The sequence below is a fragment of the Elephas maximus genome, chromosome 3 (assembly GCF_024166365.1).
Source record: "Elephas maximus indicus isolate mEleMax1 chromosome 3, mEleMax1 primary haplotype, whole genome shotgun sequence".
Classification (NCBI taxonomy): domain Eukaryota; kingdom Metazoa; phylum Chordata; class Mammalia; order Proboscidea; family Elephantidae; genus Elephas; species Elephas maximus.
In genome coordinates, this window is record NC_064821.1 from 149076868 (window position 1) to 149091696 (window position 14829).

At 40.3% G+C, this 14829-nt stretch overlaps 1 protein-coding gene across 2 annotated transcripts in view; it reads right to left on the minus strand.

The window, feature by feature from the left end:
• MTF2 (metal response element binding transcription factor 2) overlaps positions 1-14829 on the minus strand; it is a 44157-nt gene that overhangs the window by 21482 nt on the left and 7846 nt on the right. The gene's annotated exons all lie outside the window — the stretch shown is intronic.

Consider the following 14829-nt stretch of genomic DNA (forward strand, 5'->3'; position numbering starts at 1 on the left):
AAGAGCTACGGCTGCTAACCAAAAGGCTGGCAGTTTGAATCTACCAGTCACTCCATGGAAACCCAATGGGGCAGTTCTACCCAGTCCTATGGGTTGCCATGAAAACAGAATTGACTCGATGGCTAATGGGTTTTTCTCTCTTTTTTCACACGGGTATTTATAAGTCTCTGAAAGATACATCACTACTTCTAGGCAACAAGTGCCTGGCTCCTACATCAGTAAAAGAGCTCTCTCAAAATACCAATCTGGGATTTTTTCACGTTAATTCTCTATATCCTACAAGAGCTCAGCCTCAAAGGTCATTAACATGCACAGCTGATTGTTCATATACCAAGTGGCCTTAGGCAGTTTTCAGAGTACGATCATTCCATTTCATATCTTGTGCTTTAATATTCTTGTCCACTATATTGAAAATGAAAGGAGTATTGAGATTTTATAAATAAACTTGGTTAACATAATTATACATCTAATCTGACTCTACCAGGTGTAAAAAGGCTTTGTGACAGGATTTGTTTATAGTTGTTTCAGATACCTGAAGATGCTAAAACTGAATCTTCAGCTAAGAAGGCCACTCTTTCTTTCTTCTTAGTACATGGTTTTGATAGGTTGGTATCTTTATTTGCCACCCAAATAATGCCTTTTCTTCTAATAATTCGTTTGTTCAACAAGTAGTGCCCATATTAATTTTATGCCATATACAGGCAAAAACAAGAAGATTGCTATAAGCAGGTCATTCAGTCAACAACGTTTAGTGAATACTAAAACTATGTCCAAGGTACTCTGCTATGTGATAAAGGTAGAGTGGTTAGCAATATCAGGTGGAGTTCCTAACCTTGTGGTACTTAAAGACCACGAATGATAGGATCAGAGCCTAAACAAAATGAAGAACTAAAAATTCATTCATTAATTCATGGTTTCATCACTGAATATGCCTTACGTCCCAGCATTCTCCTAGACAGCACGCTATACTATACTAAACAAAGGGGAAACGGGCTTTGCGATGCCAAACATGGGCACCCCCATGAAGTATGCATTCTTACGTAGGCCTCTGGCATGGAGCCACTATTGTCCACCACCACTATAAAGCCTCTGCCCTCCCACTGCACAGTGCAGAGATCTGCTCTGGTCCTACAGCCATCCAGGACTTTCTTCTAAGTTTCAAGTTACTGGTGCCTGGACACTAAAGAAGCATAGAGTCTGGTAAGAAACATATAACAAACCAATAATACAATTTAAATTGGGTTAAATGTAAAGTTCTTCATTAATATTAAAAAACTATGTGTATGTGTATATATATATACACACAGCATGGATGAATCTGGAAGACATTATGCTGAGTTAAATAAATCAATCACTAGATGGCAAATACTGTATGGTCACACTTATAAAAAGTCAAGAACAGGTATCCACACAGAGAGCAATGCTCTTTGATGGTTACCAGGGATGGGAGGTGGAGGGAAGGGGAATCAATTTCCAGATGGTAGACACTTGTTATTTTTATTGACAGGAAAGGCAATACCAAATATGGGTGAAGTTTGCAGAACATGACCAAGGTAAATGAAGACACTACGAAGTACGCACAAAAAAGGACAATTTCAATAAATACCATTAATATATACAATTTTGCAACAACAGTAATAACAACCAAAAAATGTGTGTGGTTACATAGGTAGATATGTATGCACATAATGTATATGCACGTGCACGTACAGGTGTACCTGTAGGCGTATGTGTATATGTGTTTATGAGTGCTGCATACATATTCACGTAAATAACAAGTACATAAGCGGTACAGTTACAGAGATTTCCTAGACATATCTAAGCACTGAGGGATTGGTTTACTCAGTTAAAAGGCTTAGGACAACAGTCTCATGAGACAATTCAGTCAATTTGCATAACGTAATTCATAATGTTCTACATCCTAGTTTGGTGAGTAGCGTCTGGGGTCTTAAAAGCTTGTGAGCAGCTATCTAAGTAAGATACAACTATTGGTCTCTACTAGTCTGGAGCAAAAGAGAATGAAGGAAACCAAAGACTCAAAGGAGAAACTAGCCCACGGGATTAATACCCCACACAAATCATGGTCTCTTCTAGCCTGAAACGAGAACTACATGGTGACCAGCCCACTACCAACTGTTCTGACCAGGGACATGATAGAAGGTCCTGGATAGAAAGAGTAGAAAATATAGGACAAAATTCAGATTCCTGAAAAAGTCCAGACTTACTGGTCCGGTAGGGACTAAAGGAATCCCTTAGACTTTCACTCTAAGATACCCTTTGAACTTGGAAATGAAGCTATTTCTAGAGTTCACCTTTCAGTCAAAAAATAGATCGGCTTATTAGATACACAATTTCACCTTTGAGTCACGTGCTCCCTTAAACAATCAACTATATGACACCAAATCATCAACATTTACCCAAAAGCAAAGCTGAGAATGCAAGGAGGGGAAGGGGGAAGCTAAACCAATGGAAACAGAATGGAAATAATGAGAATGCTGACGCATTGTGAAAATTATAACCAATGTCATAGAACAATTTGTATAAAAATTATTAAATGGGAATCTAATATGCACTGCCAACTTTCACCTAAAACACAGTATCTTTTTAAAAAATAGTACAAGTACCTGATGCACAACTTGGCTTAAAATTAACTTGCGTAATGTGCTGGGTTTCTCTCATATATGGCCTTTCTGGGCTTGGATTCATAATTCTGCCAAAAACAATTGGCTGGGCCACAATCTTGCAAGGGATTGGTAGATTACTATGCAAATACAGGCCTGAAAATCTACCCAAAAAGACTGAGCCCCCTGTGGTCCACTTCAGGAGCTGGTAGGTTTATAACTGCCATCCTGTTAGGCTTATACAAGGGCCAATTCCACAGAGGTTTAAAAGGAACCTCACTACCATCGAGAAGAGACCGGAGAGGAGCAGATCCTTTGGACCCAGAGTCCTTGCACCGAGAAACTCCTAGATCCAGAAGAGAGAGATGTTAACACCGAAGATGGCACAAAACAGTGGCAAGCTCAGCAGAGCCAAGCCACAGAGAAACGGTGGCAGCAGTACAAGCAGTGTGAATCACGAGACCAGCAGACGGCTGTAGTGGGCTTGCAAGCCCACAGAGAAAGAGAGCTGAGCATCTTCAGGCAAGAGCTTCCCAGCAGAGCTAGAAGAGCTGTAACACTTGCCTGGGCAGGGCAATGGCCTAGAGGAGCCTGGCAACAGGGCTGGCAGAGAGAGGCCCCAAAGAGCGGCACAACAGCAGAGCCAGTGCTAATAGCAAAAAGCTGCTGCAAGGAGTGCAGCAGCCAAGCAGGCTGTTACACCAGATATAAGGTGGGCCAGTTAAAAGTGGAGAGGCTGATGGCAAGAAGGTAAAAGGAAAGGCGGGGCCAAGAAGGCAGAATAGACAAAGACGATTCTGGCAAGCCCTCTTACAACAAAGACCTGAAAAAACAAGTGAAAACGAGTGCATTTATGACAAGCTAGGAGTCCTGAACATCAAAGGCAAGGTTACAAAACAAACTGTGAGGCAGGGGGAGGAAGAGACAGTTCAGAAGCAGAGAGGAGCAACCAGACTTGAATCACTGGGAGCCCTCTGGCACCATTCCCAACAGTGGTGGCAGGGGGCTGGTACTAGCCTTCGGCTGCTGTTTCCTCAGGAAGAAGCAGCCAGCCACACAGCCTACTCACACCTCCAGAACCAGAGAAGAACGGTGCTCTCGGCAAAAGCTAAGTACTTGCATGTATCTTACCATTCTCTCCCATGCCCCCTGTTTCCAAGCCAGCTTCAGCAGCTGAGTTCCCTGGGCCTGAGATAGGCCCTATTGAGCACCTAGAACCATCCTCCCAGCCTTGGAAAAGGAAAAAATTTGCAATTGGGGGAAAAGATGATTTGCCAGCTCCACTAACTGGCAGAGCTCAGGACTAAAGTGGCTCCTGTCCAGGCATAAAGAGTCCATAGACTTTGAGTACATTTCTCCTCTACATGGACCTGTCTGGGCCTATTTCAGGAGAATAGGCCCTTGTTGACAGACTACAACTGTTACAGCTGTGCAGCGGACAGGTGGGTATTTGATGTTTGACACTGCTTTGCCTATTAAACAGGGTCCTCACCTACCCGCATCAGGAGCCTAGGTACTGGTGTCTCCACTCAGGTCACCCAGCCACCTGCGAAAGGGGTCCAAGGATATCTGGTACCTCCCAGTCCTTATAATCAAAAACACTGGGTGCCCATGGTCAGTCCGCAGAACCCACCCACCTGTACAATCTAGGGAACACTGACACACTTTCCTCAGACACACTTCAGGAACAATTCTCAGCCCCGTGCCTTGTTCAAAGCAGAACCACCTGCTGGAACCGGACACCTGTACCTGAACCAATCAGTCCTGCCCCTCTAAGACTGTAGTACAGAGCCTGTACGACACACTTGATGATCAGCTACCTGGACATCTGAGCTGAATTCACACAAGAAAAGTGAATGGATTCCTAGACTAATATACTTGATAACAGATCTAGCCATCTGGGGACAGGATCTCAGAGCTCCAAACGTGAAAATAATCAAGCCACCTCACTCAAACAACCCATATGGGCACATCAGAACAAAAAAAAAAAGCATGAAGCTACGACACAGTAATCAAACATAAAATAAACTAATACAATAACTTATACACGGCTCAGACACAACAGTCAATATCAAGTCACATAAAGAAACAGACCATGATCACCTCAACAGGCTCTCAAAACAAAGAATCAAGGGATCTTCTAGACGAAAGTATCTTCCTGGAATTACCAAAGGCAGAATACAGAAGATTAATATACAAAACCCTTCAAGACATCCAGAAGGAAATCAGGCAATACGCAGAACAAGCCAAGGAACACACAGATAAAGCAGTTGAAGAAACTAAAAAGATTATTCAGCAACACAATGAAAAATTTAATAAGCTGGAAAAATCCATAGATAGACAGCAATCAGAAATTCAAAAGATTAACAATAAAATTACAAAAGTAGACAAATCAATGGAAAGTCAGAGGAGCAGAACTGAGCAAGTTGAAGTCAGAATTTCTGAACTTGAAGATAAAGCATTTGGCACCAATATATCTAAAGAAAAAGCAGATAAAAGAATTTAAAAAAAAAATGAAGAAACCTTAAGAACCATATGGGACTTTATCAAGAAAAATAACCTACGAATGATTACAGTACCAGAACAGGGACAGATAACAGAAAATACAGAGAGAAGTTAAAGATTTGCTGGCAGCAAACTTCCCTGATATTGTGAAAGATGAGAAGATATCACATCCAAGATGTTCATCAAACTACACATAACGTAGATTTTAAAAGAAAGTCACCAAGACATATTATAACCAAACTTGCCAAACCAAAGATAAAGACAGAATTTTAAAAGCAGCTAGGGATAAACAAAAACTCACCTACAAAGGACAGTCAATAAGATCAAGCTAGGACTACTGAGAAGAAACCACGCAGGCAAGAAGGCAGTTGTTGTTGTTCTTGTTAGGTGCCCTCGAGTTGGTTCCGCCACATAGCGACCCTATGCACAACAGAACGAAACATTGCCTCGTCCTGCGCCATCCTTACAATCATTGTTATGCCTGAGCTCACGGTTGCAGCCACTGTGTCAATCGTTGAGAGTCTTCCTCTTTTCCACTGACCCTGTACTCTGCCAAGCATGATGTCCTTCTCCAGGGACTGATCCCTCCTGACAACATGTCCAAAGTATGTAAGACGCAGCCTGCCATCTTTGCTTCTAAAGAGCATTCTGGTTGTACTTCTAAGACAGATTTGTTCGCTCTTTTCGCAGTACATGGTACATTCAATATTCTTCACCAACGCCACAATTCAAAGGCGTCAATTCTCCTTCGGTCTTCCTTATTCACTGTCCAGCTTTCACATGCACAAGATGCAATTGAAAATACCATGGCTTCGGTCAGGCGCACCTTAGTCTTCAGGGTGACACCTTTGCTCTTCAACACTTTGAAGAGGTCCTTTGCAGCAGATTTGCCCAATGCAATGTGTCTTCTGATTTCTTGACTGCTGCTTCCATGGCTGTTGATTGTGGATCCAAGTAAAATGAAATCCTTGACAACTTCAATCTTTTCTCCCTTTATCATGATGTTGCTCATTGGTCCAGTGGTGAGGATTTTTGTTTTCTTTATGTTGAGGCGTAATCCATACTGAAGGCTGTGGTCTTTGTTCTTCATTAGTAAGTGCCTCAAGTCCTCTTCACTTTCAGCAAGCAAGGTTGTATCATCTGCATAACGCAGGTTGTTAATGAGTCTTCCTCCAATCTTAATGTCCTGTTCTTCTTCACATAGCCCAACTTCTCGTATTATTTGTTCAGCATACGGATTAAATTAAAAAAAAAAAAAAAAAAAAACCAGTACAAATTGAATAGGTATGGTGAAAGAATACAACCCTGACACACACCTTTCCTAACTTTAAACCAATCAGTATCCCCTTGTTCTGTCCAAACAACTGCCTCTTGATCTATGTAAAGGTTCCTCATGAGCACAATTAAGTGTTCTGGAATTCCAATTCTTCGCAGTTACCCATAGTTTGTTATGATCCACACAGTCAAATGCCTTTGCATTATCAATAAAACACAGGTAAACATCCTTCTGGTATTCTCTGCTTTCAGCCAGGATCCATCTGACATCAGCAATGATATCCCTGGTTCCATGTCCTCTTCTGAAACTGGCCTGAATTTCTGGCAGTTCCCTGTCGATATACTGCTGCACCCGTTTTTGAATGATCTTCAGCAGAATTTTGCTTGCGTGTGATATTAATGATATTGTTCTGTAATTTCCACATTCGGTTGGATCACCTTTCTTGGGAATAGGCATAAAGATGGATCTCTTCTAGTCAGTTGGCCAGGAAGCTGGCTTCCATATTTCTTAACATAGACAGGTGAGCACCTCCAGCGCTGCATCTGTTTGTTGAAACATCTCAATTGATATTCCATCAATTCCTGGAGCCTTGTTTCTCACCAATGCCTTCAGAGCAGCTTGGACTTCTTCCTTCAGTACCATCGGTTCCTGGTCATATGCCACCTCTTGGAATGGTTGAATATCGACTAATTCTTTTTTGTATAATGACTCTGTGTATTCCTTCCATCTTCTTTTGACGCTTTCTGCATCATTTAATATTTTCCCCTTGGAATCCTTCACTATTGCAACTCAAGGCTTGAATTTTTTCTTCAGTTCTTTCAGCTTGAGAAATGCCAAGCGTGTTCTTCCCTTTTGGTTTTCCATCTCCAGCTCTTTGCACATGTCATTATAATACTTAGTTTGTCTTCTCGAGAGTCCCTTTGAAATCTTCTGTTCAGTTCTTTTACTTCATCAATTCTTCCTTTTGCTTTAGCTGCTTGACACTCTAGAGCAAGTTTCAGTCTCCTCTGACATCCACCTTGGTCTATTCTTTCTTTCCTGTCTTTTCAGTGACCTCTTGCTTTCTTCACGGATGATGTCCTCAATGTCATTTCACAACTCATCTGGTTTGCGGTCAATAGTGTTCACTGTGTCAAATCTATTCTTCAAATGGTCTCTAAATTCAGGTGGGATATATTCAAGGTCGTATTTTGGCTCTTACGGACCTGCTCTGATTTTCTTCAGTTTCAGCTTGAACTTGCATAGGAGCAATTGATGGTCTGTTCCAGTCGGCCCCTGGCCTTGTTCTGACTGATGATATTGAGCTTTTCCATCGTCTCTTTCCACAGATAGTCAATTTGATTTCTGTGTGTTCCATCTGGCGAGGTCCATGTGTATAGGCGCCATTTATGTTGGTGAAAGAAGGTATTTACAATGAAGAAGTCGTTGGTCTTGCAAAATTCTATCATTCAATCTCTGGCATTGTTTCTATCACCAAGGCCATATTCTCCAAATACTGATCTTTCTTTGTTTCCAACTTTCACATTATCAATACATCTTGATTGCATGTTTGATCTATTTCAAACTGCAGCAGCTGATAAAAACCTTCTATTTCTTCATCTTTGGCCCTAGTGGTTGGTTCATAAATTTGAATAATAGTCGTATTAACTGGTCTTCCTTGTAGGTGTATGCATATTATCCTATCACTGACAGCGCTGTACTTCAGGATAGATCTTGAAACGTTCTTTTTCACAATGAATGCAACACCATTCCTCTTCAAGTTTTCATTCCCAGCATAGCAGACTATGTGATTGTCCGATTCAAAATGGCCAATACCAGTCCATTTCAGCTCACTAATGCCTAGGATATAGATGTTTATGTGTTCCATTTCATTTTTGACAATTTCCAGTTTTCCTAGATTCATACTTCGTACATTCCAGGTTCCGATTATTAATGGATGTTTGCAGGTGTTTCTTCTCATTTGGAGTCTCGCCACATCACCAAATGAAGGTCCCGAAAGCTTTACTCCATTCACATCATTAAGGTCTACTCTACTTTGAGGAGGCAGTTCTTCCCCAGTCATTTTTTGAGTGCCTTCCAATCTGGGGGGTTCATCTTCTAGCACTATATCAGACAATGTTCTGCTGCCATTCATAAGGTTTTCACTGGCTAATGCTTTTCAGAAGTAGACTGCCGGGTCCTTCTTCCTAGTCTGTCTTAGTCTGGAAGCTCAGCTGAAACATGTCCTCCAGGGGGACCCTGCTGGTATCTGAATACCGGTGGCACAGCTTCCAGCATCACAGCAACACACAAGCCCCCACAGTACGACAAACTGACAGACACGTAAGAAGGCAGTAGGATGACTTATATAAAAAATTGAAGGAAAAAAACTGTTAGCAAAGAATCATACCTCCAGCAAAACTGTCTCTAACACATGAAGGTGAAATCAGGACATTTCCAGATAAAAAGAAGTTCAGCAAATTCGTAAAATCAAACAAAAACTTCAAGAAATACTAAAGTGAGTTCTTTGGTTAGAAAATCAGTAATAGACTAGAACACTGGACAGAGCAATCAGAAGTCAAGCCAGACAAGGAAATAAATAAAATAAATCCAGATTAAAAAAACGCTCAAAACAGGGTAAGGGCGGTTTTATAATGTAAAAGAAGACAACTTTAAAACAATAAAGAGGGACTAGGAAACACTGTCATAGATATTCCATATGGAAAGGAAGATAAGGCGATACACAGAAATAAAAGTTAGGTTTAAATTTAGAAAAATACGGGTAAATAATAAGGTCACCACAGAGGAAATAAACTATCCTACTCATCAAAATAAAATACAAGAAAAAAATAGAGACTCAGAAACAAAATCAACAACAACGAATATGAGGAAAGGACAACATATAAAGATAATCTACTCAACACATAAAATTAAGTGGGGAAAAGAAACTGTCAACAACACACAAAAGACATCAAAATGATAGCACTAAATTCATACCTATCCACAATTACCCTGAATGTAAATGGACTAAATGCACCAATAAAGAGACAGAGAGTGGCAGAATGGATTAAAAAACATGATCCATCCATATGCTACCTACAAGGGACACACACCTTAGACTTAGAGATACAAACAAACAAAAATTCAAAGGATGGAAAAAAAATATACCAAGCAAACAACAATCAGAAAAGACCAGAAGTGCCAATATTAATTTCTGACAAAATAGACTTTAAAGTTAAATCCACCACAAAGGACAAGGAAGGACACTATATAATGATTAAAGGAACGATATACCGAGAAGATATAACCATATTAAATATTTATGTACTCAATGACAGGGCTGCAAGATACATAAAACAAACTATCAGCATTGAAAAGTGAGGTAGACAGCTCCACAATAATAGGAAGAGACTTCAATGCACCACTTTCAGTGAAGGAAAGGACATCCAGAAAGAAACCCAATAAAGACACGGAAGATCTAGATGCCACAATCAACCAACTCGACGTCACAGACATATACAGAACACTGCACCCAAAAGCAGCCAAGTATACTTTCTTTTCCAGTGCACATGGAACATTCTCTACAATAGACCACATATTAGGTCATAAAGCAAGCCTTAGCAGAATTCAAAACACTGAAATATTACAAGGCATCTTCTCTGACCATAAGGCCATAAAAGGAGAAATCAATAACAGAAAAAGCAGGGAAAAGAAATCAAACGCTTGGAAACTGCTCAAAAAAGACTGGATTATAGAAGACATTAAGGATGGAATAAAGAAATTCATAGAATCCAATGAGAATGAAAACACTTCCTATCAGAACCTTTGGGACACAGCAAAAGCAGTGCACAGAAGTCAATTTATATCAATAAATGAACGCATTCAAAAAGAAGGGCCAAAATCAAAGAATTACCCCTACAACTTGAACAAACAGAAACAGAACAACAAAAGAAACACTCAGGCACCAGAAGAAAACAAGTAATAAAAATTAGAGCAGAACTAAATGAAAAAGAAAACAGAAAAACAACTGAAAGAATTAACAAGACGAAAAGCTGGTTCTTTGAAAAAAATCAACAAAATTGATAAACCATTGGCCAAATTGACAAAAGAAAAACAGAAGTGGAATGAAATAACCCAAATAAGAAATGAGACGGGCGATATTACAACAGACCCAAATGAAATTAAAAGAATCATATCAGATTACTCCGAAAAACTGTACTCCAACAAATTTGAAAACCTAGAACAAATGGATGAATTCCCAGAAACACACTACCTACCTAAACTGACACAGAGGTAGAACAACTAAATAGACCCATAACAAAAGAAGAGATTGAAAAGGTAATCAAAAAACTCCCAACAAAAAAAAGCTCTGGAGACTTCTACCAAACTTTCAGAGACGTGTTAACACCACTACTAGTAAAGGTATTTCAAGCACAGAAAACGACGGAACAGTCCCAAACTCATTCTATGAAGCCACCTTATCCCTGATATCAAAACCAGGTAAAAGCAACACACAAAAAAGAAAATTACAGACCTATAGCCTTCAAGAACTTAGATGCAAAAATCTTCAACAAAATTCTAGCCAATAGAATTCAACAACATATCAAAACAATTATTCACCATGACCAAGTGGAATTCATACCAGGTATGCAGGGATGGTTCAACATTAGAAAAACAATGTAATCCATCACATAAATAAAACAAAGGACAAGAATCACATGATTTTATCAACTGATGCAGAAAAGGCATCTGACAAAGTTCAACACCCATTCATGATAAAAACTCTCAGTAAAATAGGAATAGAAGGAAAATTCCTCAACATAATAAAGGGCATTTGTACAAAGCCAACAGCCAACATCATTCTAAATGGAGAGAGCCTGAAAGCATTCCCGTTGAGATCGGGAACCAGACAAGGATGCCCTTTATCACCACTCTTATTCAACATTGTGCTGGAGGTCCTAGCCAGAGCAATTAGGCTAGATAAAGAATAAAGGGCATCCAGATTGGCAGGGAAGAAGTAAAAGTATCTTTATTTGCGGATAACATGATCTTATACACAGCAAATCCTAAGGAATCCTCAAGAAAACCACTGAAACTAATGGAAGAGTTCAGCAGAGTATCAGGATACAAAATAAACACACAAAAATCAGTTGGATTCCTCTACACCAACAAAAAGAACTTCAAAGAGGAAATCACCAAATCAATACCATTTACAGTTGCCACCAGGAAGATAAAATACTTAGGAATAAATCTTACCAGAGATGTGAAAGACTTATACAAAGAAAACCACAAAACAGTTCTGCAAGAAATCAAGAGACCTCCGTAAGTACAGAAACACACCTTGCTCATGGATGGGAAGACTTAACATTTTAAAAATTTCTACCAAAAGCGATCTATAGACTTAACGCAATTCTGATTCAAATTCCAATGACATTTTTAATGAGATGGAGAAACAAATCACCAACTTCATATAGAAGGGAAAGAGGCCCTGGATAAGTAAACCATTACTGAAAAAGAAGAATAAAGTGGAAGGCCTCACTCTACCTCTTCTAGAATCTATTATACCACCACAGTAGTCAAAACATCCTGGTACTGGTTCAACAGCAGATACATAGACCAATGGAACAGAATTGAGAATCCAGACATAATTCCATCCACACATGAGCAGCTGATATTTGACAAAGGCCCCAAAGCAGTTAAATGGCAAAAAAGACAGTCTTTTTAACAAACGGTGTTGGCACAACTGGATATCCATCTGCAAAAAAAAAAAACGAAACAAGATCCATACTTCACACACAAAAACAAACTCAAAATGGATCAAAGATCTAAATGTAAAATCTAAAACAATAAAGATCATAGAAGACAAAATAGGGACAACGTTAGGAGCCCTAATACACGGCATAAACAGTATACAAAACATTACTAACAATGCAGAAGAAAAAGTAGGTAACTGGCAGCTCCTAAAAATCTAACACTTATGCTCATCCAAAGACTTCACCAAAAGAGTAAAAAGATCACCTACCGACTGGGAAAAAGCTTTCAGCTATGACATTTCCGATCAGCGCCTGATCTCTAAAATCTACATGATACTGCAAAAACTCAACTACAAAAAGACAAATAACCCAATTAAAAAATGGGCAATAGATATGAACAGACACTTCACTAAAGCAGACATTCAGGTAGCTAACAGATACACGAGGAAATGCTCACAATCATGAGCCATTAGAGAAATGCAAATCAAAACTACAATGAGATTCCATCTCACTTCAACAAGACTGGCATTAATCCAAAAAACACAAAATAATAAACGTTGGAGAGGTTGTGGAGAGACTGGAACACCTATACACTGCTGGTAGAAATCTAAAATGTAAAATGGTACAACCACTTTGGAAATGAATTTGGCGTTTCCTTCAAAACCTAGAAATAAAACTACCATAGGATCCAGCAATCCTACTCCTTGGAATACATCCTAGAGAAATAAGAGTCTTTACACGAACAGATATACACCCATGTTCACTGCAGCACTGTTTACAACAGCAAAAAGATGGAAGCAACCAAGGTATCCATCAAAGGATGAATGGACAAATAAATTATGGTATATTCACACAATGGAATACTATGCATCGATAAAGAACAGTTATGAATCTGTGAAACATTTCATAACATGGAGGAATGTGGAAGGCATTATGCTGAGTGAAATTAGTGAGCTGCAAAAGGACAAATATTGCATAAGACCACTATTATAAGAACTCGAGAAATCGTTTAAACAGAGAAGAAAATACTCTCTGATGGTTACCAGAGGGGGGAGGGAGGAAGGCAGTTAGAGGGGTATCCACTAATTAGATAGTAGATAAGAACTACTTTAGGTGAAGGGAAAGACAACACACAATACAGGTGAGGTCAGTACAACTGGACTAAACCAAAAGCAGAGAAGTTTGCTGAATAAACTGAATGTTTCAAAGGCCAGCGTAGCAGGGGTTTGGGGACCATGGTTTCAGGGGACATCTAAGTCAATTGGCATAATAAAATCTATTAAGAAAACATTCTACATCTCACTTTGGGGAGAGGCAACTGGGGTCTTAAACGCTAGCAAGCAGCCATCTAAGATGCATCAGTTGGTCTCAACCCACCTGGACCTAAGGAGAATGAAGAATACCAAGGACACAAGGCTATTATGAGCCCGAGACAGAAAGGGCCACATGAACCAGAGACTACATCATCCTGAGACCAGAAGAACTAGATGGTGCCCAGCTACATCTGATGACTGCCCTGACAGGGAACACAACAGAGAACCCCTGAAGGAGCAGGAAAGCAATGGGATGCAGACCCCAAATTCTCATAAAAAGAGCAGACTTAATGGTCTGACTGAGGCTAGAAGGACCCCGGTGGTCATGGCCCCCAGACCTTCTGTTGGCCCAGGACAGGAACCATTCCTAAAGCCAACTCTTCAGACAGGGATTGGACTGGACAATGGAATGGGGAGGGATGCTGGTGAGGAGTGAGCTACTTGCATCAGGTGGACACCTCAGACTATGTTGGCATCTCCTGTCTGGAGGGGAGATGAGAGGGTAGAGGGGGTTGGGAGCTGGTGAAATGGACAGGTAAATAGAGAGTGGAGGGAGGGAGTGGGTTGTTGCATTAGGGGGACAGCAACTGGGAGAAATGTAGCAAGGTGTATGTAAGTTCTCATGTGAGGGAATGACTTGATTTGTAAACTTTTACTCAAAGCACAGTAAAAATTAAAAAAAAAAAAAAAGGTCAGAGGCACAGAAGGGCGTGTGCACAGCAGACAGAAGGTCCATAGGCTAGCATGGCTGAGAAGTAGCTGTCCTGATTAACAATCTGCATACTGTCTCCAGAGTTGTATCCTGTTACTTCCAAGTTGATCCTGATTCTGAGTTATAGCCTGTTACCTTCCTGTTTTAGTCATCTAGTGCTGCTATAGCAGAAATACCACAAGTAGATGGCTTTAACAAAGAGATGTTTATTCTCTCACCATCTAGTAGGCTGTAAGTCCAAATTCAGGGCATCAGCTCGAGGGGAAGGCTCTGGAGGAAGGTCTTTGTCATCAATCTTCCCCTGATTGAGGAACTTCTCCACAGAGCAACCCCGGGTCCAAAGGTCACACTGTGCTCCTGGCTCTGCTTTCTTGGTGGTATGAGGTCCCCACTCTCTGCTTGCTTCCCTTTCATCTCTTATAAGATAAAAGGTGGTACAGGCCACACTCCAGGAAACTCCCTTTACATTGGATCAGGGATGTGACCTTAGTAAGGGTGTTACAATCCCACCCTAATCCCGTTTAACATAAAATTACAATCACAAAATGGAGGACAGCCACACAATACTGGGAATCATAGCCTAACCAAGTCAATACACATTTCTAGCGTACACAAGGCAATCCATGACACTTCCTTAATAAACCACATAATTGTGGGTACAGTCTACAAG